The following is a 23,973-nucleotide window of genomic DNA, read 5'->3' on the forward strand; positions in this document are numbered from 1 at the left end:
GTGTGTATTCTTATTGAACAAATCTGGGTTTAAAGCACCTGGAATTCATGCGTAGCTATACTGATATTATTGTTTAGCACAAATGTCATGTAAAAAAAAAAAAAAGATTGCATTGGTATTACTCTAGACCTTTATACTTTTCCATTAACCATCATCACAAGGCAGGCTTGTGGCTTATTCAGACTACAGATACACATCAAAGTCCAGTGTTTGCACAAAGCTTTCTTGTTGCCGACTATCTTAAGTAGGACTAATTTTCTCTGTATTCGGGGTAAATTAGGAATGCTTTCAAACTAACAAATATGGCTGACTGAGATAAAGCTCCACGCTGCCAGGCTGGGCTCACTCCAGAGGAAGGAAAAAGAAAACATGTCTGGTGAAAGAAACATTTAGAAGTACATTTTAAATTCACTATTTAGCAAAAAAAAAAACAAAACATGGCAAACCAAAATATGCCTTTTTATTCGGGTGTCTATGGCAAATGACAAATTATGCTTCTTGCTCCCTCTTTGTGTTAGTCGTAGACAGGTGTCTTTGATCCTTAACACTGAACAACAGCAAAAAGCACTTAGGGTACAAAGTAAGAAGTTTCCCTTTTAAATTGCAGGAAAGTACAGGCAGGTGCATTTGCTACATTTTAACAGTAGTTTCTTTTCAGTCTGCCCACTGCAACAACAGTTTCTACTGTCAGTTATTTGTTTGCCGCGTTGTTTTGCTGTTCCTGCTGTAATTTTCATAAATGGTTTATTATTGTAAAAATGCATGTGCACGTCTTTGCTCATGCACAATACACGTTAAGTTTGTTTTCATGTCTGTTATCGTGTCATAGTTCATGTTGAACTATGACGCGATAACAGCTGATCACTCTTAATTCATTATCCCATAAAAATTTACAGTAGCTTGGCGTCAGTATTATTTCCTCAAAGACATCAGCATTTACATTACTGTGCACTGTATTCACAAAGAAGTGTCTTTTACTGTTTACAATTCCCAGTATTTTTACAGTAGTGGTTTTTTAGTGTAGTAGTAGTAATCGGAGATGGGAAGTAACGCGTAATCCGATTACTATTGTTTTCAAGTAACGAGTTACTATTGCAAAAAAGGATTTAGATTACTGTTACTTTCCCTTAAACATGCTGCGTTACTGTGTTACTAAACCGTGATTTTAGTAACGCACGTCATTACGACCTCCGTGGCAGCAACAGACATGTGTGGATCAACAGTGGATAATATGGAGCGCGGGAGAGAGTACGACCATGCAGCGTTTAAAGCTTGGAAGTATTCACATTACTTTGAGTTTGATTCTGTAAAAAGTGACAAAAACATTAGCGTCCGCTGTACACTCTGCGTGGGAAGAAAACTTCCTTCTGCAGTGAAAAATTAAGCTTCGAATCTGAGCAAGCACGGGAATGACCTCTGCGGCACCGGGCAAACCTCCCCCGGCCCCACTTCTGCTAAACAGATGACAATAGATTTAAGAGCGACAGGACTTAGTGCCGCAGAATCTTTGATTGTATTTATCTTTTGCTGCGTTTTACTTGCATCTATTTGAAAGAGTGAGTGTAAACACAAACTTATTTTATTTTATGTGCTGGAATATGCTGAAAATAGGTTTAAATGTTAAACAAATTTCTTCCAGTCAGAGAATGTTGCATATAATTTAATTTTTGCTTGATGCAACGTGCATAAAGTTAAAAGATTAAAACTAATTTAAAACTAATGATTACATTTTATATGATGCATTATGCAGAAAAAATAGAATGGGGTGAAAGGTCTATTGCTTTATTACCTATTCAGGTTGTGTATCCTTTTTTTAAAAAGTAACTAAGTAATAAAGTAACTAATTACTTTTGAAAATAAGTAATTAGTAAAGTAATGGGATTACCTTTTTCAGAGCTAATTAGTCATTAGTAACTAATTACTTTTTTCAAGTAACTTGACCAACACTGGTAGTAATAATAATAATAATAGTAGTAGTTAGTTGCTACATTTTGAAAGGTGGAGTATGTATTTATGCTAACACATTACACTCTGTGATGCTAACAGTTATTGCAAATATTTAAAAAAAAAAACTGAACCAGTAAGTATTTAAAATGTTTTAATTTTTCTAATTCCTATGAGATATTTCATCAGACTCACAGCTTAAATGTGTGTTCTGTATCTTATTCTGCATTCATGGAAAATGTTGTAAACCCCCACCACCACCGGCTTCATTTGCTTGATTGTAATTCACTGTCTACTATTTGAGAAGTCGAGGCAGCTTGCTATTGATTTTATTTAGAAGGCTTCTACCCTTTATATTATATATTTTATTTCTATAATTCACCATGCATAGGAGAGCAATTGGTTCGAAGTGCATGCATGAATCAATGTTTCCCTGGAACTAGCTCTGTTGACTGCATGCAGTTCAATACCTCCTATTTATGTTTTAATTACGATGATCTACTAAGTGTAGGGAGCTCTGGCCTGCTCTCACAATCAGCAGCAACAAGCCCGGTAGAGTATGTCATATTTTATTCAATTCTATACATACATGTGTCTGCACAGAGGATGGTGATCTGTAGTGATCCGCTTTCACTGGTATGGTTACAGCTGATGTACACAATGGGAATTTGGTAGAAAACGCTGAACACATGACTGACTTTTAGGAAGCTACACGGGAAATAAGCAGTGGCTCATTTTATTTGCGTCGTTCAGTTTTGGAGGTTTTTCATGCTCAGTTCTGATGCTCTTCGTTGGCAGTGTAGCTCCATACTGGGCTTTAAACCCCACCGTGTTTGTTCTGTACTGCTTTTGTTTGGCACACAACAGTATATCATTTAATCAGTCGCCATTAGAAGTGATTGCTTAACTCAGTATGCCATATAAGTGGATTCTGGCAAGCCTTGAAGCCATAAATTTTATTGACTCGAGTAATTAGGAGAGATCAATAAAAGGCAGTTTCTTTCACAGTCTTGCTTTCCCGGGACTGCATTCGTTGGTGCGCTTCTCTGTTTCCTGGTTCCACTGCAAAACGCGATGACAAAGAACTGCTTTAAAAAGCTGAACCAGAAGGTTTATGATGTATTTTATGAACATAGGTATCTCAGTGCAACAACCTTTTACAGTGTCAGCCTGAAGTCAGGAAGAAATATGATTCTATTCTAAAGAGAAAGAAACCACCAGGGCTCCACTTTTCCAACTTCTTTGCAATTTGTTGCCGTTGTTTTATCTGGTGCCGTTTGCAGATGCTCCACCAGTAATACCTATTATGATACAGTAGAGAAACGGCCCCATAGTGTGTTCCTGTCAAGTCTCTTAAGTTGATAGCTGTGTCTTTGCACACTGCGGGAAGAATCCCTTTCTGTCAAACAACAGCTGGTGAAGACAACATGATGCGGAGGCCACGGACGAGTGAGCCATCAAACCTCCGTCTCTGACAGCATTTTGGCAAGCCGTGTTTCATAAGAGTCTGTCTCTCTCCGCTCTGCTTTTGTGCTGCATGAAGCAATAATAATTGTGCTGTGTTCTCACTTGAATGGTAGACGTATCCCCCGTGCGGCAAAAACAGTCAAAAACGGGAAGTTTGGAGGGATGTACGAAGGAAGACCCACGAATTAGCATGAATGAAATGAATCACACTTCTCCAGGGAGTATGATTCATTAGCTGGAAAATGTTCAGAGGAGGCATTGGTGGCAACCAATAAAACTAATATAACTTGTCCTTTATGAGCCTGAGCAGCTATGAAATGCGAGATTACACTACAGATGAAGCAAGTCTTTTGCTGACAGGGTTCAAAGAAAAATTCTTGCAAGGAATGGATCTACAAGCTGTTCAAGTGAGCTGCGTGAATTAAAAAATCCATGTAGGAAAGGCCACGAAACCATTTCTTTAAATCATTGTGTTTCATCCAAGCACTAAAGCATTTTCCATCAATATGCTACACCTACGTTTTCCTGCAAACTGTTATTGAATCAAGCCACAACAACCTTATCCTCAGCTCCATCAGGGCCCGCTTTCAGTCCAAACCAAGCCCCTATTCTCCTTTCCTTGATCCCCTCTGAAAAGCAAAGTGATTAGAAGTAGACTTAAAGTTGACTATAGCAAAAGAAACCCCTAAAAAAAAACAACCCTCCCACCCTAAAGCTCCACCCATTCCCAACAGGACCTTCCTGAATCCCCAAAGCCTTGGGCATTTTATCAGCATCAAGGGATCAGGCAGTCTCTCCCACTCTCTTCAAACGGGTAGCCCGGTGTGTTCCGTGGCCTTGTGTGTAATCTCTTTGGCTGTCGACAGATCTCGCAAAGGGGTCAGCTGTGATAACAGGATCACTCAGGTGGAGACGCGGGCGGGGGGAGGAGACCGCTAAAGAAAGGGACAGAAGCTAAAAGGAGAAAAATGCAGGAAAGTGCAAGGTGAGCTCCCCCTCGCTCAGCAGGGCTGGTTCTTCTAATGAGAAAGAATACCTTCTTTTTGTACAAAAGATGCAAAGAAATGAGACGTGCATGGACGTGCATGAGCACAAAAGAACAACAGCAAAGTTAAAACGAGCGAATGACCGAGGCAAAATCACTCAACGCTCAAGTCATGAGAAACTCATCTTTTTTGAGACGTTTGCTAATTTTAGACATTGTATAGACAAAACAGCCGATCCCGGACAGAATAATAACAATCAACAGATTAATCAATAATGGCGATAATAGTACTAATTATACAGCTGCAGCAGAATGAGCAGCCGGCTTTAGAGCTAAATGCAGCACAATAAGCTTTTGCTGAAAGAAATACAATCATGTCCAAGCTATTATAGTGGAAATAATAGAAAATCCAATATTTGGTTACAAACTGAGCCCTATTTGACATGGCTGGATGCCTGACAGAGCAGTGAGGCGCCCTGACAAGGCTGTTTTGCCCTGTCTTGCCCAGTCTGCCTCTTGCTAACACTCTGACCTGGCATCTTATTAAAACTGCTATTACACATGGACTGGGGGGGGAAATAGGAGCAGCGGTGGACATAAATAGTGGAAAAAAATGGAAAGGTGAAAGTTCGCGGAAAACTCGGGAGCCTCGGTATCAATTTTACGCTTGGGCATCCAGCTGATATCAAGCAACAGAGACACATTACTTGTGCCCCATCACACATTCAAGCATATACACAAAGAAATGTATGCATGCAGACGCACAACATCCACAGACTCGCCCTTTTCTCCCCACAACCCCCCGTTTTTTTTGACTCTCTCTGACACACACATGCTGAGAAGCAGCATGGTAGGCAGTGACACAAAGCTAATGCCTTGTCACACAGGCTGTCAGCAGATTAGCCAGTGGATTACACCCCAGCCATTAGATGTGCACAGAGCGAAAGGCCACAAACATGGTAGCAAGAGAGTAGAAGAGGAAGAGAGTGAGGCAGAGTGTGAGGCTGGCAATGAAAAGGCATAGTCTGGAGTAAGGCACGGGAACAGTTAATAGAGGACAATTTAAACTTAAAAGAAGAGGAGGGAAAATAAATGGCGACCGCAGAAAGCAACAAGTCACACGTAGTAGATTTTGAATGGGGAAGATGTAAGGATAAGAAGAAAAGCGATTGTCAAGAGAATTTGTTGCCAGAGCAATGGTAACAAGATAATCACAGAGACAGGACAGGCAAAAAAAAGTAATAACAATGGTAAAGCGAGAGTCGCGGAGAAAAACAGAAAAGAGAGAAAGGGGTGGGAAAGGATCCAAGAGCACATGAGAGTCCAGAGAAGAGGGAGGGTTGTGTAGTGTACAGGTAGGGGGGGAATGAAAAGGAGTGGAGGTGATGAGAGACATGAGAGGGGAGAGAAAAGGACGCTTGAAAAACAGAAAAGGAAGGGGAGGGGAGATGGAAATGACAGAAGCAGGAGTGGAGATTAGAGGGGAGAGATGGGATGTGAAGCATCAGAGGACAGGGTTGAGAATTCTCTGCAGTATATTAAAAACAATGCAGCATGCAGCAGACGAGCAAAGGCAGATGATAAGAAGTGGAAGATGGACCGTAATGTAAAGGATTAGTGAAAAAAAAAACATTTTAAAGCTGATTTCGCACATTTTTCACCCACAGTAGCCACAGGAATTCTAATATTATTACAGCCAGGGTTTGGCGTGTTTGGCGCTACACGTAGCTTACTCAAATGTCAATTTAAAGAGACAAACATACCCTGCTGCTAACATCTGTCACAATCTGCTCATTTCAAAGAGAATCATCTCGATTACCTTTGTCACTGAAGACGTTTTGTCACAGTAGTCTAAAAGCTGATTTGTATTTAGATCATCACTGTACCGTACACCTGTCCCTTTCACTCCACGAAGATTCAAATTTGAGCAGAAAAAATGTTGCATATATTTAATATTTCTCTCTTTCATTAAAAGAAAGACAGAAATTTTGGGACGGGATCGATAGGACGGTACATTGGGCATACCCCGGCTGGTAGCAGCCCCCTTTTCTTCCCACAGATTATGTGTGTTTCATTCTGTTTAGTTTGTTTCTTTTGCCTTCTTTTTTCTTATTTTTGTTTGTATGTACTATAAATTTGGAAAAAGTACAAAATAAAAAGTATTAGAAAAAAAAGAAAGACAGAAATTACAATTTGTTTTAAGGCTACATTAACTGAAGGAGGCAAGGCTGTCTACAAAAATCTCTGTGTCTGAGTATCTGTGTACTTCCACTTTCAGGCTAATAACTGCATTAATTTTGGGGGGATTCGACTAGAATAGGTTAACATGCTTTAATTTTCAAATCACATTATTCTTCCCCTGCTATGCATTACTCTATCTTTCCTAGAATCACTAGCTTTCAAATTACATAGTATGTATTGGTGTTAGAGGCTGATATGAGCTGTTCACCAATATATCAGTATCAGCATTTGTAAAAGCCAACAAATAAAAATGGGGGGAAAAAAGGAAAGAAAGAAGAGAAACACCCTTCAACCATGTCATGGTGTTGATGTTGCATAGTTTGTACACTAGAGGGCGCCCTGCAACTTCCCTGTTGAAGTTGTGGTTTGTTTTTGGGTTTTTTTCGTTGTCTTTTGTTGCTACTTTTGCGGGAACTGTGGGTTGCTCCAACTGTTTTTTTTTTATGGTCTTCCTTTTTTATATTTTAACGACATAACTAGCTACACATAGCAAATGTTTGAAATCTGTTTATGCTTTATGTGTCTGTAAGAAAACAAAATATCAGCCAATATATCGGATTTTTAAATCGCCGAAAGTATCGGCATCGGTCTTGAAAATCTTATATCAGTCAAGCTCTAATTAGCGCACTTGCTGGACAAGTTTCACCCAGATGTGCTGCACGGTTCTCTGGCCTTAGCAGCATAAGTAATTTGGATGTACTGATGAAACAATCCCAAGCTTCATTTAGTAGTCCATTTAGCAAATGACAAAATTACATTTTTTTAAAATATTAATTGCAATTTTATCTCTAATTTTAATGATACTAACTATCTGCTGCTGTAGATAATGGGATGTGATTTAAAAAAGAAGACTGTATTGTTAGGTTCTGCTCATCTCTCCCTCTCTCCTCTGTTTTTTTCTTTTCTTTTTTCTAACCAGTCTCTGATTCCTCGTGGAGAGGTGTCAGGCCTCCTCAGTTGGTGATTCATTTTACAATAATCTACTTCACTGCCCCTACTGCCACCGCTACCTAAAGCCCCCCCCACCACAAAACCACTTTGCAAATGTAATGACACATAATTGTCTGTTGGATTTGCCTGCTAGGGGCTTCGTTCTGAGCCGGTATTTGTACAAGAATGAAAAGAGGGAGATGTCAAGTTAACAGGGGCTAATATGAAATTCTGATATCCATTAGGACCGGATATTGCATTCAGAATAGCCATAAGAAGGATGCCATACTGTGCTAACACACAAGTCATGTGTTTATGTGCGCTTTGAGTTTCTAGTAGCATATAGACCAGTTGGTGATAGACTAAGGAGTGGTTTAAATGTTTCCGAGCTTGCATGTGTGTCAGCGTGTACATGCATAATGTATGTGCATGCATGCATGCATACAGGAGGATATATTTGCGTGTGTGTGTATTTGACAGCGAGTCTGATGTCATTCAGGACGCTTTAGCAGGTTGAGTGATCCGAACGTGTGCTGCGGAATGAGTTGCGACTCCGAGTGCCGGAGGGAGATGAGAGGGAAACTAAATGTGTGAATCCCCACAGGATATTTAGACTGTTTATTATGATAAGCTCCTGTGTGCGCGCATCCTCTATATAAACATGAATAAATACACACATAAACTTGTGAAGTAAGAATGAAAGAGAAAGATGAAAATGCAAACGGGGAAGCGGAGAGGAAAAAAAATGATGAGGAGACAAAGGAAAGAGGAAAAAAGAGTTAGGAGACGCGTCGAGCAGCGATCGGCTCGTAGTTCACAGCCTTTAAAAACTAATTCCACACTGAGCTATCCATAGCTATCTCATATGGGAGCCATTCCACCTTTTAAACCAGCTCTCACTTAAAGCAGGCCCAGATGTAAGTCAAGGGGCTGCTTTGGATTAGCCAGCGAGAAAAACTCATTTCCTTTGCCATTTTACGAGCATTTAATTTGAAACAATTAAGATATTACGGTGCTGCGAATTCACTACACAGAGTGACAGCTGGGAGCAATCCCATAAACCCCTGAACCAGTGAATGAGCCACCTTGTGACTCTTTTCTTTTTTCTTCTTCTTTTTGCTCCACTCTCCTCCTCCTCCTTTTCCTCCATCTCCTCTGATGTTTCATCGAAGTCTTTGGCTCAAGGCTCTGTTCACTGTTCAGGTGAATGTACTACCTTTGCTTCAGCTGACATCTAAACGCTGCCGCCAATTAATTTAGCGGCTCGTAAATGCACCAGTTGGCTGATGAAAGAATAGCCTAATTTCCAGAGTCTAAAGGGAGGAAGAGAGTACCGAGGATGTTTACCTTCTGGACGGCTTTTTATTCATCTCGGCTTTTGTTGCATTATTGAAGTTTTAGCACAGGCTGCCTCACTCATCTTTGGAGAAGTACATGAGAACGGTGCTAACTACAGGGGGCAGCAAATGGTAAGCTGAGATTCCGATAGCTGTCAGTGTGGTCGTCATCATGAAACTGTTTTCTTTCTTTCTTTTTTTGCATACTGCTGGACATTTTTGAATTGGGGCACTTGTTTGACGTCATGCAGCTGTTTATTTCCTGGACTTTGATAACACACATATTGATCACCCTCCATGTCCTATCTGTCCTACACTTAAATAACTCTGCCACTCCCCGGCTTCAGATTCACGCGAGCTTTGTCAGCTTTCACCCATCAATTCACCTCCTCCTCCTCCTGCCTCCCACATTGGCATAGAAGGGCATCGGAGGTGTGAAATTGATGAAGGTGTGCTTGTGAAAATGTCAGTGGGGGATCACTGGCCAAAGAGAGAGTGAGGGAGAGTATATTTTTTGAAGGGGGAGTAGAGGGAGTGACGGATAGGAGTGGCAGACACTCCTTTTCATGAACACTGGACTGTAAAATGGAGGACCCAGTGCAAACAATGGCCATGATCAATCGGCTATGGTGAGAGGCTCCTCGTAAATGCCCACATGTGCTAAAAGAGAGAAAAAGAGAGGGGAGAAAAGGCAGGATAAAGAGAGAGACAGACGGAAAGAGACAGAAAGAAATGAGGTATGTGTCACTATTAGTTTGGCAAGGAAAAGTCAGAGAGGTAGAGAGCAGAAGAAGTAGATATAGAGAGCAAGACAGAGAAGGGTGGAGATAAATGAGCAAGTGGTATAAGATGATGACAAGGTAAAAAGGCTTTTAGAGTAAGGAGGAATTTAAATAAATGAAAAGACAAGAATGGGAGTGGATAGAGGGGAAACAGACAGAAAAGGGGGAGTGTGTGATTCGCCCTCAGACTCACCTATTTGAATTCAGGCAGGAAGGGAGAATCACAAAGAAACAGGAAAAGAGCTGAAATGTAAAACAAAGGGATCGTAGCTATATTACATTATCACATCGTTGCAATGATTCATCCTGTTTTAACTCGGTCTTTTTACTCAGTCCTGTAGATGGTTCGCTATATCAGTGGCCATCCCATGGACAGCTTTTTTTCACATTGTTTTATTTTTGCAATGATAAATAATTAAAATGAGACAAAATTCAGCCAAAACTTTCCAGAGCTTAATATTTACTGTTTCCATTGTCATACAACAGAAAGAAAAAAAGAAAAGAAAAACAATAATGACGTGAGTTCAGGGATTAGCAGAACTGTTGAGTCACTAATCAACCAAGCGCTGTATACCTAGCTCATTAAATATGTCTTTAACATAAAATGAAAATAAAAGATGGCCGCAGTTACTGTGATGTCACCCACAGGTGTTTGGATTCCAGTTTTTGAACCATTAGCAGGGAGATAACATTTTGGCTGCTACCATTTTGGTTTTGTAGGGGGCATAAATGATCGTGTTTGGGTGAGAGGCTGGAGTCCTGACTTGTCAGTGGCTCAAAGTAGAGTTGGTGTCTAGCAGACAGTCATGATGTACAGAGGTCAAAGCGGCCGGTCCCCTAACAAAATCCAAACAGTTAACTTATAAAAGAATTAAAAATTATTTTTAAAAAGTCATCCACTGAATTAATTCGAATCAGTTTTATTTATAGCTCACCAAATCACAACAGCAGTCAACTCAAGGCGCTTTATATTGCAGGGACCCTAAAAATAATACAGAGGAAACACCAATGATCAGATAACCCCCTATTAACAAGCACTTAGCGACAGTGGGAAGGAAAAACTCCCTTGTAACAGGAAGAAACATCCAGCAGAATTGGGTCACCCTCAAGTGGCCACTCCAGGAATTGCACATTTTTGCACTTCTGCTATGACTTTATTTTTTTTAACCCTGCCTGTTGGCGCTTACTAAGTTCTTACCTGTATTTTCTTATAGTGCGCATAAAGTATACAGACCATATGTTCATTCTTTTGAGAAGGTCTGTATTTGCATGGAAACAGCACATAACATAACTCAAAGGCACAACAACTTAGGTATTGGTATTCACCGTGACAGCTGTTTGCTACTTAAGGAGGAGAGTAGTGGGTTCTCACAGCTTACCTGCATATGCATACCCTCCTTCTGCATAAGAAGGGCCCTCCACAGCTGCAAATGTGACTTCACGCTGACTGAATATTAGTCAAGTGCTGCTGCGGTTAGATTAGTTTTGGGGGAAAGCCCCTGTCATCCACTTTCACTTGTCCACCTCCACTTCCTTTAATCTTCCTCCTACCATATCAAGTGTATGAAAGCAGTGTTGATGCAGACTTGTAAGGGGAACACTGTGCCCGACTCACTTCACTCACACATAAATTTAACATTTAATCCAAATGCACATTTTAGCCGGTTTAGTGGACGGTGTCCTGAGCTAGGTTCCACAGAGTGACTCCATCAGGCAGGAGTTGACTCAATCTGTCCAACTCTCTCTCCCTTGCTACCTTTATCTCTCTCTTTGTCTCTGTGCAGGCCGCTGCACACCGCGGCTGCTCACGCCATCCCAGTTGATCTCTTAATGGACCTAATTGCTTTTCAGCTCATTGCACCCCATGCCAGCACTAAACTAAATCAAACCGAGGCCCCATCCACAAGCCTCATTGCAAATCTGATTCCGCTTGACATCATAATAAGGTGATATTGACTACTCATGACTCAGCAGTTTCAGAACAGATGACTAAGCTTTTGGTTTTCTCATCATGACATGCCCCGTGAAAGGAAAAACTGTTCAGGTCACATAAGAGTTCAAGTTACCTCCTTAGGAGTGCAGCCCATTGCGTTCCCGTTGTCGATATGCTTGCGACCCTCTGTGCGAAGGGCAATATTTGACGCATTCTTGCACACCGAGCTATGGATTATGCAACTAATACACAATGAACAAGCAGTCTGCGCTCGTGTGTGCTTCTTTGGTCTCACTACCTTTTGCATGGCATATTGATGTAACGTGCTGCACAGCTGATAGCAAGTGAAAACAGATCAAACATGAAACGCAGACCTTTAGTAAGCTCGTCTAATATTATAATATCTTTCGGATGTTATTGCATGAGATTTATGCATTTGAACCTTAAAAAATGTCAGTGTCACAGTGTCTGTGAACTTTGTCAACATTTAGATCAAAATTGGATTCGCTGCAGTGTCAGTCAAATCGGATCAGATAGAGAGACAGAGAGTTATAAGGATTGTAGCTTATTTATTCAGGATAACTTAACATTGCAGAAAACTATTAACCTAAAAATTATTAATTCGGTTAAAGGTTGCAAAGTTCACTCTGATTGTTACAATTTTTCTTTGTGCCATCATGACTTTTCAAGAAAATAACTAATAATAATACACAATTTTCACCCTTCGTCATGAGACAGCCATCTTGGGTCAAGGTAATTCTCGAAGGCAGCAATTTGAAAAAGATAAACAGGGTTAATTTAATGGTCTGGCATTAAAAGAGACATTAAAGTGTGATTTGTCCTCAGAGACGTGTGATACGACTGTGTAGTCTCCAAGTTATGTAGGTCAGTAAGTGAATTGTGCAGGCATTATCAGTGATTGTTTAAGTCTCTATACAGCTGTCTGGCGTCTGACCAGTAAATTAGTCACTTCTTCCATATCGTTTGCGTAATTACGGCAATCAATCTCACGTTTAAACATCACAATCGTTTCGGCGACATCATAAAAACCTTGTTTTGTCTGTGATGAACTCTTTGACTATTAAGTCTTCCAATTTTTGACTAAATGTTAATTGCTCATGAAGGCATGACTGTATGCTTAGCCATTCATCACATCTGACAGATTCCAAGAAGGAGAGAAGTATTAGATGTCTCGGCCAAGGACTAGAGTTGGGTGTTGGTTTACATTTTTCGTGCCTTGGAGATATGTGCAGTATCACCTTGGCATTTGTTGCACTTAGCCCCCTCCACCCACCACCCTCCTTCCTCTCTTTCTCAACTGCATGGGCAGCGGCCATAAATAAGTCAATCTCCAGCCGTCTCAACACATTGGATTAGATTTATCCGCTTAGGATAGATTGTTATCCCAAAGAGCGCGAGTCTCGCTTGATGGGGAAATTAATTTTACGATGACTGGTTTACTTGATCGGGACTGTGGGGGGAGGTAGGGGCTATAAATGTATCAACTCCTGGGCGAGAGGAGCTGAAAACAACACTCCTTGTTTTTGATTCAGATAAGTTGCCTCTCTTCTCTGCAGCATTATACATGGTGCTGTCTTTGGTCACAGAAACCAGAGTAATGATTTGACAGACAGTCATTTGTAAAGTGCCAGCAACTTGTCAAGGGTGAGAAGGCCTGAACCTCGGGGTATGAGAAGATTGACAGTGAAAGATATTGGGGTTTTTTTTGGTTGTTGTTGATTTTTTAAATCTAGCATTAAATGTGGTTGCTGAATTATAAATAGTCTGTATAATCAGAGTTACTCTGCAAATTATCTGCAATCAAAACACTAACTGAAGTGTTACTGATATAACAGTTATTGGATTGAGTTGCACTCGAATTGACCCAAACCTGTTGAGCAATGATAATGTGTGTCAACAGTAGCCTTTTTTCAAATTCATCTGACAAACATTACTCAGAACCTCTTTAAGCAAAATAAAGGTTCTTTGTTTCTCTCCCCACAACTTATAGAACCACTCATCAAGCTGGTTCAAAGCTGAAACACAACACATAAATGTGACTTTAAGGTGTGATCCCAAAGAACTAAACAATGCACCCAGTACAAAAAATCATCTAATGAATTAATCTGCCTTGTACAGTAGCTTAAACTGTCCACAAGGACACTGCTGACGACCCTGCAGAGGGAAAAGGTTTAACTTAAGCAGAAATGATCCACCAACTCAAGCACCATGGCACAAAGGAGCTGTGAAAGGCTAAGATGCTGCACTGCTAAATGGGACTTGCGGTACTTTTAACAAAGAATAACTCTACAGTTACGATACTAGTGAAGCATATAGGGGCTAAATGCTAACATGCGACATAACTTTTCAAGATTTTCTTATTTAATCACTAGTGTACATATATTTATATTTATAGATACATATATATTTAGTCATCTTTTCTCTTTTACCATGTCTCTCTAATATTTTGCTCCTTACTATTTTTCTATTTTTTTATTATTTTTTTATTATTTTATTTTATTATATTTTATTATATTTTCTCTTACTGCTGCTCATCAAACACATTTCATTGCAATGTTGACCCTGTGCTAACTTGCATATGACATATAAAACTGAAAACTGAAAACTAACAGATGTAAGTATCTGTTTAAAACCTGAAGCTGTTTCAACTTTAAAGCAGTATAAGACTGAAAAGTCATAGGATATGTCCGAAGTTATTACGAGTCGTTCTATAAACCAACTGGTGCCAATAGTTATGCTAGTTTTGAGATATTTGACAGGACATGTGAACAATTTTGACCTGTCGGCAAAACTAGAAGAAGAATGACATTTGCCTAATGTTTGTGTAAAATATCATGCCAGTACCTGCAATAGCTGCCAACATATTCAACCAGAATTCAGATAGCTTGCGTAGCACATTATTTAAATATCCACAGCGCTGACTTTGCTTATAATTGAATATGGCATTCAAATTATTCAACAGTCAACTGCTGATTTTTGTCTACTGAAAAAGAAAAAAGCAGTTCCACTGAATTTCAAAGTATTGAGAATATTTAATGTTAATTAGTTTTCTAAAGTCAGAATCATCCCCAAAGATTTACTGTGTGGGTACGTACACAGGGAAGCACATACATCAAAGGGTTTATTTACATTATTCATCTAAAGTGAATGCATATTGATACAGGATAACCTTTAGCATCGTTACTAGCATTTGCATTGTATTTACATAGTAAATGTCAATCAGTGCTTCACTTTGCATGACCCCACGCACATATAAATGTAAATATGTCCACTGCAGGATTTCAAACACTACTGACGCATGTAACACTAATGCATTATCACTGTCCTACAACAAAGAAATTTTCCCTTGCTAGAGTCTTTAAAATTGTCCTTTTCCTGTCAGTGCTGGTAGGTAAACCTGCAGCAGGTGGTAATCTATTTTCCCAGGTCTCTCTTGGATCCTTCTTATTGAAGGACAGTTGGTTTATAGACTACCGTGTCTTGTTGGGCAACAAAGTTCAGCCACGATAGGGGAGCAAGGCAGCCTCTTGATAAATCCTACCCTTGCCCCCATTTATCAACAAGTGCTGCTGTATTACTGCTATAGATGGTGCCAAGAATATAAAAGAACAAGGTTAGAAGCAGAGCAGAACTGTAAATCTAATATCTAGTGCCACGCAATTATATTCAAAGATCAACAATATTGTTGAGAGATTTGAAAAAACAAAATCTCTTGCAGTCATGCATCAAGGGTGAATGTCAACAAAATTGTTTTATTAAAGCAAATTGAGTTTTATGAATGAAATTGAATCTTTAAATGTTTGGAATCTGGCACCTCATTGTTACAACCAAATTAGCTTTCCAACCTCTACTCCTTTTACATAAGAATAATATTCCAAACAATCCAAGAAAGTGTTGTCGTGATATCCACACATTTGTGATCTACAGTGCATTGTGCCTTGAGACACAACAGTCTCACTCCCACAATGCTTTCTCATAGCCAGCAGTTGAGGCCAATAGTTCACCTTACAGTAATTTCATCGAGTTGCTCCATGGTTCATTGTCAGAAAACCAACACTTTCTTTTTCTACATGCATAGACTGAATCTAATTCTGCCCTTACAAAATGAAGCTGGGTATAATTTGCAGGTGTAAATCACCATCACGGTTACTCAATCAGATACATGACGTGGCTGAGTGCAGGTAAGAAAACAGATCTGCTGACTGCAGTAGTCTGTCTCTCTGTCTCTCAGTGTACTATTGTTGGATGCTAGATCTACGTGTCTGCAGGGCCAGGTTGTTCATCAGAGGTTTTGGCTTGCTGCCATAGAGGCAACTTTTCTGAAAACACTATTGGTCTTAGTCATCTGTCTCCCCAGGCCATTGCTGTTATTTTCTGTAGCCCTACATCAGAGGTCCATTCACTTCACTGTGTTATAAAGAGCAATATTATCCCCTTGTTGTGTGACATTATGCCTAGGCGGTGACATAGACATGCATGAACCACATCTAGGAATTCTTAGACTTGGAGGTTCCTGATCAACAGGCTGGCATTGGTTTAGTTCCTGCATATGTAAAGGCAGTTTTCCTACATGAAGAAGCAATGCTTGCATGCATGCACTTTAGGTTCAGTTTGACAAAAGAATCAATATAAGATCCCTACAGGGATCTGTGTCTCTCAGGAGGGTTTAGAGGCACCTTACTGTACACAATGATATTTATTATGAACCAAACCAAAGTCAGGAAATGTAGGTAATGCTACATCTCTGTTTGTCCACTGTGGGGAAAAGCAACCATCTATAATCAAGTAACAAACGCAAGTACAGTACAACTCGTATTTAAGATTGATTATTTTATGGTATTGTTTTTATTCTTGGCTTGGCAGCTGCATTTACTAGCTATAAAAGCTATAACTACTACTCAGGTACTGCACTTTGTAACAGATTCATCTTGTCTTGCTTACATAATACAGCATCTATACAAGTATTAGCACAGAAACTGATCATTTTGGAGACTACCTCTTTACTGGTAACCCATAGCTGAAATTAAAGGTACAGTGTATAAAATCTCACCACTAGCTGTCAGTAGATTGCAACTGAATTCTGTTTTTTTACCCCTGCAAAAGAAGTACATCTAAGGTGTAGCGCTAATATATTTTAGTCAGCCAAGAGATATCAAAAACATTAAATCTAGACTATACCTCATAACAGCCATGACCAGCCAGTGTTTCTGAGCAATTTTTTACACACTATGTTGTAGCATATTTGAATAATCTTAACATTTAGTAATAAATCAGTAAAAAAAAAAAAAAAAAGCAGATATGTGCCAATTATATATTTTTCAGTATTTTATATTTTTACCCCTTGAATCACCCCAAAGACTCTTTTTTTCATCTGTAGTGAGTGTAAGGTGTCAGTCCGCTGTTACCTCAGCTGTCAATCTGTCCAACTCTATTTACTCTGGAGGTGGCTGTAAAACTTTGTGGAAGGAGTTTTCTACGAATTGATGAGTCAGTGAAGCTAACTTCAGATGCTGATATGAGTTGTTGAGGATATTCTGAACTTTTCTGTCGATAAGTGCTGCTCTTAGCCTCCGTTAGCGGTTGTTAGCCAGTGTTAGCTGCTGTTAGTCTATGTTAGCTAGAATTAGTAAAACTTTCTCTGAGGTTGGATCTAGCAATGATAGAGTCAAACATGTAGTGAATAAAGTCATACGATGTAAGATTGTAATTTTTTTTTTTTGTCAGAGGTAAAGTGTGCTTTTTAGGACACTCAAGCTAGCACTATGCCATCATAGTGTTAGCTTATAATAGGCTGTTGTTGTTTAGCCAGCAGCTGTCCAGAGTTGGGAAGACTGCAGGTCAATTACTGACAATAAGTAACTGCGAAAATGTCATGAATAAATAAGCATGTTTGTGGACATTTTTGTGTGTTAGAGCACTAACTTCAGTTCAGTGGAGTGGCTGGCATTTTATCCAGATGCTCGTTAGATTGTCTCTTTCCATTGCGGTGTTTCTTTCCATCAGTTCCTCATTTGTTGTATTTTTTGGTTTTATAATCAGACTAGCTTTCAACGAGTGTCAGGTCTGGACTGCAGACAGGCCCCTTTCAGTTACCAGACCTTTACCACACTGTTGTGGTTTAACATAGGCTTGCTTAAAATAAGCAAGACCTTCCCTGAAAACAAACATGTCTGGATGGTAGCATACATTCCACCATGAAACTACATCCACAATGGAAGTCCTTTAGAGCAATGCTGTAACCAGAGATCATAGAAAGTGAGTGGCATTCTGTGACTTTATGCAACTACAGATGAAATAAGTAATGGTGACAGGAAGTAGGTAGGACCCGAGAAAAACGTTTCTCTACTTCTACCATGTCCCGTGCTCACAAGCCTATTTAAGCTAAGTTCAGTTTTAATAGGCTTGGACCCACAAAAAGAAACATACTTACTTTTGGGGGGGCGGAGTCTGATATGAGGGCATTATAGAGTCTTAACTTTGATTTGTAGATGAAGCAATGAACTATCCTGACTGATGATGGTTAGAGGGAGATGTTCCTGACCAACTGCACTGATTTCTACTTGTTTGTAATGTACTGCCTCCTTGACAACCAAAGCCATTCAATTCCCCCTTTTGACCTCACACCTCATTTCTGTGGATTCTCTCTAAATATGTGCAGCATAGACACATCTTTTTATTTGTATTAAACAGTCTGTTGCTGATAGACATCGTGTTGGAATCTGATTCAAAATGACTTAAAAAGGGGGGGAAATCTTTACAACACATTTACAACTCTAAAATAACTGACATACAGAGACACATGGGAGCTAAAGAGGTTGTCTTGATTTAGCATCTGAAAATAATTACCAGGTCAAATCTAAACACTCACACCCACTCTGGCTCTTCCCTTTCACACCAATCTTCCTCTAAAATAGCCATGTCCAAATGGACATTCCTGCAGTGGACTTGGGAAGGAAAGTTGATCCAGGAGAGCTGGCAGAGTGGGACCTCGCTGAGTGACGTCACCTCTCCCCCCAACCCACCCACCCTTTCACACACGCAAAAACACACAAACGCACACACCAAGTTCGTGCTCAGGTCTCGGTGAAGAGAGAGAGAGAGAGAGAGAGAGAGAGAGAGAGACTCAGACAGACGTACCGAGGCGGATGAGTGAGGGGAGAGAGAGAGAGAGAGAGCAGTGTGTCCCAGGCACACCGCGCTCTCCAAACACAACCACAGTCTCGCCACGTTCAATTCAATGAAGATCTAACGAGCACAACAGAGACAGACCCAAACCAGAGAATATATTATACACGCCCCACGTGCGTGTTTTTTTTTTCACCCCCATCTCTCCCCCCCCCCAATCACCGGTGACGGACATCTCAAGGAAAGACGCGAAATAAGAACGAACAGACGGGGGAGGAAAGAAGAAGGAAAGAAAGAAAGAAGAAGAAGGACCTGAGGACGGATTTCTTTCTTCCACGGTATTTTCCCCGGGACTCGCCTGCCATTTAGTGGATGTAAAACAGAAAGAAGAAAAAGAAACTCGACTTCCCTTTACGCAGAAAAAAATAAAGGACAGACTGAGTTTGAGAGTGACTGCAAAATGGTGATAAGGTAAGAGATGTTTGACGAGCCTGGGAGTTTGGAGGTTGTGACGGTGGGAAGTGAAGTGGCTGCCGCAGTGATTTGAGGTGCGCGCACAGGCTCGCGAAGTTGGTTCAAACATTAGCGGGGGCCGTTACACGTATGTGGACGGGCTTTTCTGTCCTCGCGCTGCCGTGTTCGTGTGTCCAACTTGTAGTTTTTGTGAACTCGCGCGACGCGATGTTGCTTTCAGGGCCACATTACAGTAAGAAATTCGCGCGGAATGACACGAAATAGCTTCCTTTGACTGGCTGATTTAAAAAACAAAAACCTTAAAATGCACCTGCACGTGAGCAAATTTGTCTGTGCTATATTTTGGTCATGACGTGGGGTTTGCGTTGAGGTGTTCAGTAGATTATCCGCACGCACTTAATGTATTTATAATATTTACGTTTGCTTTTTACATTATTTTTTTATTTATTTTAAAATAAACTGGTAACTATTTTTTTCTGCGCTGTGTTATCCTAAAAAAACACGCTATTTTAAGCCCTCTTTATAAGCCGAGTGGCTGTCGTGAGTATACGGTTCGTATTAGTGCATCCTGCCTTTGTAGGCAGCGAGTGGAGTGCGAGGAATTTTCAAAGTGCATTCTAAAAACTCTCCAGAGGTCCCTCATCTTACCTGTCTTTTTTTAGAACATTTTTTTAGTGTTTATTGACGAGGAGGCGTTACAGTTAACTGCTTTTAAAAAATTAGAATAATAAAAGCAGCACTTGTCTGTCAGTCAGGTGAAAGCGAGCCTTTATTTCCAGGAGTACATGCCACCTGTGCTCAGTGTGCCAGTTGGGCCACTAGGGGACTCATTCTCTCCAGCCACTGAGGAGAATGCAGCAGAGAGGGGCTACAAGCCATGATTAGAGATCCCTCCTCTTTTGCTTGAAAAAAAAAAAAGAAAAACTTTATGCAAGGTATAGCAACCAGTGTTAGAAATGTAACAAATGTCCCCAAGGATGAAATGATAGTTTATCAGCTTGATGGAAATTAATATGTGTATAACTACATAATCAGCAATTCACGTTAGGTGGGATTACAGTGTAAAAAAAATGGATGAAAGAGTGACAAGATGTGTTGTGGTGTTGCTGTCTGGGTAAATGAAAAGGCAGGGATCGAAGGCAGAGTCGGCTAGTGAGGTGATTTGAAAGGCCAGTATGGTGTGTGTGTGTGTGTGTATTTAAACATTCAAATCAGAGTGAATGTGGGTGTTTGCTCAGGCGTTTTCATCGCACAGTGAGCACTCTGGGAAGAGCACGCCCAGCATCTCTGCACTGTACCTTCACGTTCGACTGTTCCAGGCTCAAACAATTAGCCCGATTTTGACACAGCACAATTAATGCTGTCACCACACATTCGAGTTCCACTTTCAGCAGCACTCGAAAGAGGGAGGCAAAATGGACACGCGCCGAGGCGGCGTTGCGTTTTAAGTGCTGCCTCCCAAAGTCGCTGAAGGGAGAAAAGAGTCTCAGTCATCGAAAAGTGGCACCGACGCGGCCATCTGCACTCCCACCCCTCATCCTTCACCTTCTGCTGTTCTAAAGCCTCCCAGACGATATGCAGCTGGTGAGCAAAGTCTGAACCTGTGAAAACACGAACGTGTTTGTGTGAACGTGCACGCGCAAAGGATGCAAAGAGTTTGTGGCATTCAAGCTGCTAAATTGAAAAATGATCAGGGGTTGGAAAGTGCCTACAAGGGGCTTGGGCCATCTTTAGCGTGCCTGCCGATCTGCTCCTTTTTTCTTCAGTTTCTGTGCCTGAAGCACACTCTGAAATCACATCCTACATTTTTGACAGTGGCTGGAGGGAAAAGCGGGTGTTTTGAAAACTTCATGTTTTAAGGGAACTCGAGATCTTTCAGACGCTTCTATTATTTCTGCTCCTTTTCCAGTGCGCATTCGCTTAGCTGTGCGATTTGATTGCCGCGCCACTGGTTGGTTAAATGTTAAGCTCGCCGATAAAAGCTAATTGACAGCAGGGCCTTCGGTGTAACAGAGATGTCTGGAAGGACTGCGGGAGCTTTAAATATCTCCTTATCCACCATCCGTAACTGGCACACAGCCGAGGCCGGTTAAAAACAAGTGTGCCTGCTCCGCACACTCCCATTGTCTCAGCACGGATAAGTAGCTCTGACTCACTGCTTTATTTTGTTTTTTCAAGACTTTAAAATAAGAAAAGAAAGAAATGTCAGGAAAAACTTTTTTTTGTACTACGTGTGTGCTTTTACATGCGCCTCTGTGTGTGAAAGAGAGAGAGCTCTACTTGAGGAATTCCAAGGCCAGGGCCCCTATTACAAGTGTGGAATGAGAAATCAACACTTACATTACAAAAATGGATACGTAAACACAGAGGCCGCAATTATCAGGCGCCATGGTGTTGGAACTGGGTGAGATGGAGTGCCAATATGTCTGTTAGCAATCACCCCCCCTCGCTGCCTGCCCCCTGTAATCCAGTGGGTGTATTCTAGCTTGTTTTGTGCCAACAATGGCCCTTAACAGCTACCCACTGACTGGCAGGCAGGCTAGCTGGCAGGGTGGGTGGCTGGTGGATGCGAGAGAGAAGTTTGATGGGCTCTGGAGGGAAAACGCTTCCACGAAGGTTCACGTCCACGAAGCTCACGCCGTACTTCGCACGTGCATTTTGTATATGGCACACTTAAAAGTTTCTTCCTGCTAATCTGGCGTGTGCGGCTGTGCTTCGGGGTCCTCTTTCGACTACAGAACCCCCACCTCACAGAGGCCAGCCTGATGCATTGTGACAAATGAGAAAGCAGTTTGATTTCGCACAACACTGAGCTGCACCGCGGCATAATGAAGTGATCATGACTTTACCCTTGGTTCACTTTGGCTGTGGTCCCGCGGTGTTTTTCCTCTCTATTCAATCGCTTCACTCACTTATTTACTTGGCAAGCATTTCCTCCCGTAACCTCTAGTACTGCATAACTAGCGTCAAGGGTGGGTTGCTTGATAAAAACCACCGCTACGGGGCATTGGTTTTACACATAGGGGAACGCTAGCAGTTTTTATTGATATTCAAGTTGCCATTGGGTTGGAATAATAAGAAGCCTATTTTCACGCCCAAGCAAAATCACCTCTACTGTCCATCACCCTGTCAGGGCAGAAAGCTGAGGCGTAAATATTTTTGGCAGCGGAGGGGATGGAGGGAGAAGCTGAGCTTGTTCTTTCCCCGTTTGCGCCCATTCTCCAATTCTGCGACTGATTTAAATGCCTTGTCTTGTTTTGTTTCCGTGTTCTCCCTGCTTCAAATTAGCCTCATTGAAATGAGGTGTAATTTTAGAAAGAAAAGTTCTTCTGCCTTCCTTCCCCATTCTTTCATGGCGATTTCATCTCCCTTTGTAAAATGCACTTGTAAGCGTTAAAAGCGGAACGCTCAGTGTCATTTCTAACAGCTTGGAGTGCTTCGCCTTGAGGCTCTGCCTCCAGCCTTTACATACAGGGGAACTATCGAAGTGACAGAAACACGGAGGAGTGCTTTTCTGTTGCAGCTGTCCTTTGCTTGGAGATTGTGTTTCAGGAGATATGATGGATGCCAAACGCCTGTAGCCAGTTGTGAGGACGTACATGGGGTGGAAGTATGCGGGTATGGATTTGGATCGGGGTCAGCAGCACTGGCAGAGTATTATAATTTTGCCCTTGACCTCCATTTTGGATCAGCCCCCCCCCATCTAGCAACTAAGAGTCTGTCACTATCCACACTTTGGGAAAGCTGCGGCTACTTAGAAGAAAGCTGAAGAGTGCTAGTGAAACATAATAATTCTGGCTTCAAATGCTGCATGAAAGAAGGCGATGGAGTATGAAACGGTAGCCTGGTGCTATTTTTTTTAAGGGATTCATTTTGATTGTACTGCAACCCAAAACATCATTTCTTTTTATGCCCTTCCTATTGTCTCATTTCCTCTTATCTTAATTTTTGGGGAAGGCTGAGAGCAGAATCCAGCCGGTTCATTTGAATAACCGGCAGAATGAGGAAATAAAAGCTGGAGGAAGAAATGGAAGTGGCGGGCGGCCTGTGTGCATTCATGTCACACAGCTTTATCAAATTATTCCACAATAGCAGCCACACAAGTGATGGAATTTCAATTAAAGTATGACAGTTTCAGAATTTGTTTCTGCTCGCGCGCGAGAGAGCCACGTTACGTTTGGTGGATTGGGGGGGGGCTGGGGTGGGGGTGGGCTGCTGGTCTTGTACAGAAGACATATTTCCCAGTCTGTATTCTCTGTCTACTCACCTCCCTGCTCGCTCACCCCGTCGTTCTCCATCAAAAGGGAACGACTTAGCGGAGACACTTTTGTTCAGAGGCACTCTGTGGTTAGAGCCAGCAGCCGGGCAAAAATGGGGTGTTGTGATAAAGGTCTTTGAGACGAAAAGTCAAAAATGGAAGGCTTTGGCTGATAGGCTCTTTCCAGGAACAATTACGCTACCTGCTGTGCCAAATATAAGGGTGCAAGAGATAAGTGCAAGGGAGGGGGTGCTCAGCTCAGACTGGTGGCTAGCTCGTAAACTGGTAAAGAGCTACGTATATATGACCCTCAGGGGCTGTAAACTGTTTCAGGCCTGAGATTGTAACACACGCAAGCACTTCTGTGCTCACCCAGACGCCCAGTGTGTCTATATATGCACACACACACACACACACACACACACGCGTATGAATGTAGATGGTAGAGCGAAACCTAAGAATAGACTCAACGTGCA

General features: G+C 41.3%; 1 protein-coding gene across 35 annotated transcripts in view; it reads left to right on the plus strand.

Annotated features, from left to right (window-relative positions):
• The window catches only part of ptprda (protein tyrosine phosphatase receptor type Da), a 426,095-nt gene that overhangs the window by 258,956 nt on the left and 143,166 nt on the right, over window positions 1-23,973 (plus strand). The window contains exon 1 of one of the 35 annotated variants that reach the window (XM_085451393.1): window positions 18,842-19,236. The exons of the other annotated variants lie outside the window; for them this stretch is intronic. The gene's annotated coding sequence lies outside the window, so the exon portion shown is untranslated. Of the gene's footprint in view, window positions 1-18,841; window positions 19,237-23,973 lie in introns of those variants that run through there. 35 annotated transcript variants of the gene reach the window in all.

This window comes from Copadichromis virginalis, linkage group LG3, assembly GCF_057382275.1.
Source record: "Copadichromis virginalis isolate Kocher_CV1m ecotype Utaka linkage group LG3, C_Virginalis_male_GT1.1, whole genome shotgun sequence".
Classification (NCBI taxonomy): domain Eukaryota; kingdom Metazoa; phylum Chordata; class Actinopteri; order Cichliformes; family Cichlidae; genus Copadichromis; species Copadichromis virginalis.